We start from the raw sequence: 5,244 nt of genomic DNA on the forward strand, positions 1-5,244 counted from the left end.
GTAATTCTATTTTTATTATCTTGAAACTGGTAACTTTAAGCTTTAGTAAACATCATAGCTGCATTGGAGTCAAACTTTTTATGTTGTGGAAAAAGATGTAAAACTAACCTTTAACGGTATTGGTATTATGATCACGGTATTAACGGTATTATGACCAATCAATATTGTATATGCCCACTTAGGTTTTTGTTTAATGCAACTTAAAATTTTATGTAATATTGTAAACAGACTAGTTTATTTTATACTATTTAGTCGTACCACTAGAGAGAATCGATTTACCCGAAATTCGACATAATTACTAATAAACATATTACAACACAACAAATTTTAAATAAACTCGTTAATACAAATATACCTTCCAACCCGCCAAATAACAAGTCTATTGGTGTTAATGATAAACCTAATTTAGAACAGATACCTCTCAAACAAATTGATTCTCAATTAGCCATAAGCCAAGGTTTAATCATACCGTTAGAGAGAATCAATTTGCTAGAGTTTCAAACAGTTAAAACTTCTTAACGATGTTACGATAGAAGAGCGACATATTCAAACGGTTGTGAATCGTCTACGACGCCATCATGCCCTAATACAAAGTAAGCGGCCTTGACACCGCCTATATAAGAACACACGCATAAAACAGTATTCAAATAGAGATGAATCATCGGTGAGGTGGTTTCATACACATTTATCCATAACACAAGACGGATATTCTCTGTTCAGAGAAAATATCCGTTTTGTAAATTCTCTGTTCAATTCTATTGAGAACTCGCGCATATTGATGCGTTCTCCCTCCAAACATCGCTACCACATACAGCAAATGCACAAGGTGAACTAGCTCACTGGTGCTTTAATGTATGTGGTCAAATATATCAGCATGCGAACGATATTCCTCTTGGTGTTATCACGGCTGATCGATTAACAATATCAAAGATCGGCCTCTTATATATCGATCCTATTCGTGATCCGACACCGCGCCCAAGAATAAAACTGCCAAGTGGGTAGAATAATTGAATTAATAATAGAATTCCTTCTTATCCTGGATCGGCTCGTAGCCAAAACCGACTCTATATGGATGCCATGTTAACTACCATAGTTGCCAAGTATGGAAAACCTAACTGACCATAGTTGCCAAGTATAGGATACTAGACGTATTTATAACGTTCACATGTAATCCAAATTGGGTCATATCGTCTCAATTTGGATTACAAACAAAAAAAAAATGAAAAAAATCTGATAGCTGATTTCTATGTGGTAGAATTTCAAAAAAGCGGCCTTCTTCATGCGCACATTATGGTTTCTTTTCGACCGGAAGATAAAATCGATACAGTAGTCCGTGTCGATCGAATAATATCGGCTCAATTACCAGATCCGGTACTAGAGCCGATATTATACGGGATCGTAGCGGACAATTATATCCACCGTATCTGCGGTCGAGAGAATTCAGGTGCAAGTTGTATGCGGGAGGGCGTGTGCTCGAATTTCTACCTAAGCTTTTGTGCGAAATCACGTCATTTACATTTATTCATTGTACGAAATCACGTCAATCACGTCTGTATATCGTAGTATTAATTCTGAAATATGCGGTATATTAACATCAATTAAGTATTTATTTAAATATGTTCATAAGGGTGTAGATAGCGTGACAGTAAAAATACATAATGGTACCCGCCGTCGCCAAATGGAACGAAATCCGCCAATAAGGATTGCGATACGTTCATAGCTTTGTTTTTTTTGCTGTTTAGTATTTTATAGTTTAGTTCTTTTTTTAATTGGTTTGATTATATCTGTTACATTTTTTGTATATTTTATTTTTGTTTTATTGTATATATTGTATTTGTAAATTTAAAATAACAGATACGTTCATAGCTTTGTTTTTTTGCCGTTTAGTATTTTATAGTTTAGTTTTTCTTAATTGGTTTAATTCTTTTTTTTAACCTGTTACATTTTTTGTGTATTTTATTTTTGTTTTATTGTATATATTGTATTTTAAGTTTGTTTTTATTATATTACCTACAATATGCAGGGTGGCGCACCTCATTCGCCTCGGTTGATTATACGAAAACGGAAAGATGTAGAAACAAAATATTTTATGGGTATATTTATTAAATTTAAAATTATTTTGAAATATACAGGGTGTTTCAGAACTAAGATACATACCAAAGTTATATTTTTTCTTATGGAACACCCGGTATTTTATTTTATTTTTGGATTCCTGGGTCCAAAAAAAGGCATTTATTATAAGTGTTAAATATTTTAAAATCACTGGTTTTTGAGATATTTAAAGATATTTAAATTTGCTTGCTACTGTAGAATAGATTCTTAACACCCTGTACATTAATTTTCAGAATTAATTCTAGTGCTGAATTTAAAGGTAGAGAAATAAACTTTACTGGAAAATGTTATTGCTTCTTTAAATTTATACAGGGGTATCAAAAATTGCTGATCTATTTTAAAGATTTATTTTACATAAAAACTTCGTTATTTCAAACACAATACCCTGTATTTTTTATAATAAATCGAAGCGGATTCAAATGCTCTTTCATACTCTATTAGGGTTTCCTATACCTATCTAGCTCAGATTTTGAATAAATAGCATATTTTAAATAAAATGGCAACCAAGAGGGCTAGTGTCGTCATGGAAAGATTCTACTGACAGTTAGTAGCTATTTTCAAAATCGAAATTAGTTTCTGGGCTTATTTAAATTTATACCAGTTTACTTTTATTTAATTTACCTAAGTAGTTCTTTGATTTATTTTACGATGACTTGTAGATATATGGATTTTCTATAAAAGAGACAATTACGGCAAATTCATTTTCTTCACTTCCAACGACAGGTTTCTGCCTAACAGGTTTTTTTTATAAATCACACTACCAGCTCTGCGAAATAGGACAAGTAGTTTTTCAAAGGAACGCTTATCAGGAAGATTACTATTTTTGGATACTTTTGAGCATAAGCTTTTGGGGCCAAGAAGCAATTTTCCTCACAAAATAAAATCACTATTATTTTTCTTGATAAAATAATGAATACTTCCTTATTAAAATATTTTAGGTAACTATAAGTTATACTTAATTAATTATATAATATAATTATTAATTGTTATATATATATTGTTATATAATATATATATATATATATATATATATTATATATATATATATATATATATATATATATATATATATATATATATATATATATATATATATATATATATATATATATATATATATATATATATATATATATATATATATATATATATATATATATATATATATATATATATATATATATATATATATATATATATATATATATATATATATATATATATATATATATATATATATATATATATATATATATATATATATATATATATATATATATATATATATATATATATATATATATATATATATATATATATATATATATATATATATTATACATATTTATAATATTATTATACTATAAGTTAAACTGTTATAAATTATGAATAATAATGTCCAAAAACTAATGTCTACTTTGAAAATAGGCGCGGGCGAACTTTCGACACCAAATTGTGTTTGTACCTGGGGTAATCGAGGGGTCAAATTTTATTATAGGAAATTTCGACACCGCGCCCTAAAGCAGGTAGGTAGGTAATTAATTGGGTTTCCCCAATATTTATTGTCACTTCTGTACTTGTGACTAAATTTACACGAAAATTATTCAGTTGCAGTTTATTGTTTGACGTTGACTAGTGCACTTATAGATATTTTAAACATGAGTTTGATAAAAAGTTCCCGTGGTCGAGATTTATTAGTGGTGGAGAATCATTCGTTCTCAAAACAGAAAGTGTTAAAAAGCGGCGAGATATTTTGGCGCTGCATTCAAAGAAACACTAAGTGTTCCGCAAAAGTGTTTACAATAGGCTGTAATGACCTCACCATCACAAGACGTGATTTGGTACATAATCATGAAGCCGATCCGAAAAAGCTTCAAGTAAAGATGGTTACCAATGCATGTAAAAGAAAAGCCGAAGAGGATATATCAGAAAAGCCTGCAAAAATTACAAGAACTGCTGTTACTGAGTGTGATGCCAATTTGCTAACGGTTCCTGACATAGCTTGCATAAGAAAAAACATTTACAACTGTCGTCGTAAACTGTTACCAGGTCCGTTACCTAGAAGCATATCAGAAGTTCATAACGCGGTTAGTAATTATTCTCCTAAAACCTGTCGCAATGAAAGTTTTTTGTTTTTAAATCATCCTGAATTTAATGTAATTGTATTTTCATGCGAGACAAATATTCGTTTGTTGTGTAAACTACAAACTTTGTATATGGATGGTACATTTTCATACAGTACCAAATTTTTTCTCCAATTATTTACAATACATGGCTTTGAAAATGGACATTATGTACCTTTAGCATACTGTTTGTTAAAGGACAAATTGTCAATGACATACAAACATTTATTTTCTTTATTAAAGTCAAAGATTTTTGAAACATTTGAGTTATCATTAGAGCCAACTGAAATATTTGTGGACTTTGAAAAAGCAATTCACTGTGCTTTATTGTCTATGTGGCCAAATGTAAAAATTAGTGGATGCCGTTTTCACTTACATCAGAACTGGTTTAAAAAAATTCAATCTTTGGGTTTGGTACAAGAATATAAGGATACAAATTCAGAAATTGGAAAATGGTTAAGACATACGTTTGGTTTAACTTATTTAAATCCAGTAGATGTTGAAGATTGCTTTGTTTATGATCTTATGTCATATAAACCTAAAAACGCGTCACTTGATTTATATGCAGACTATTTACTGGAAAATTACATAATCGATAGCGCTCTATTTCCACCGCACATATGGTCTAATCAGAATCCGTCTATTGCGAGGACTACGAATGCCTGTGAATCCTTTCATTCAAGATTTAATACTTCTTTTTATTCAACGCATCCTTCTATTTTTATTTTTATTGAAAAGTTAAAAGAATTTCAAGTAGAGACTTATGTCAAAATAAATAGTTTAAAAATACCAGCAAAAGTCAAAGATAATACCGTTAAGGCTAAATTGGTATTTATGGAGAAAATGGTGGATAAACTACGATCCCAACAAATATGTAGGTTAGATTTTATAAAAGCTATGTCTTACCATTCCTATAATACCAAATAAATTGTATTGTATTCAGATATTATTAATAAGTATTGTATTCAGATATTATTAATTTTAAAATATAAAATGTACATTATTTTTA

This window comes from Sitophilus oryzae, unplaced genomic scaffold, assembly GCF_002938485.1.
Source record: "Sitophilus oryzae breed Bouriz unplaced genomic scaffold, Soryzae_2.0 scaffold_578_pilon_pilon, whole genome shotgun sequence".
NCBI classification, from domain to species: domain Eukaryota; kingdom Metazoa; phylum Arthropoda; class Insecta; order Coleoptera; family Curculionidae; genus Sitophilus; species Sitophilus oryzae.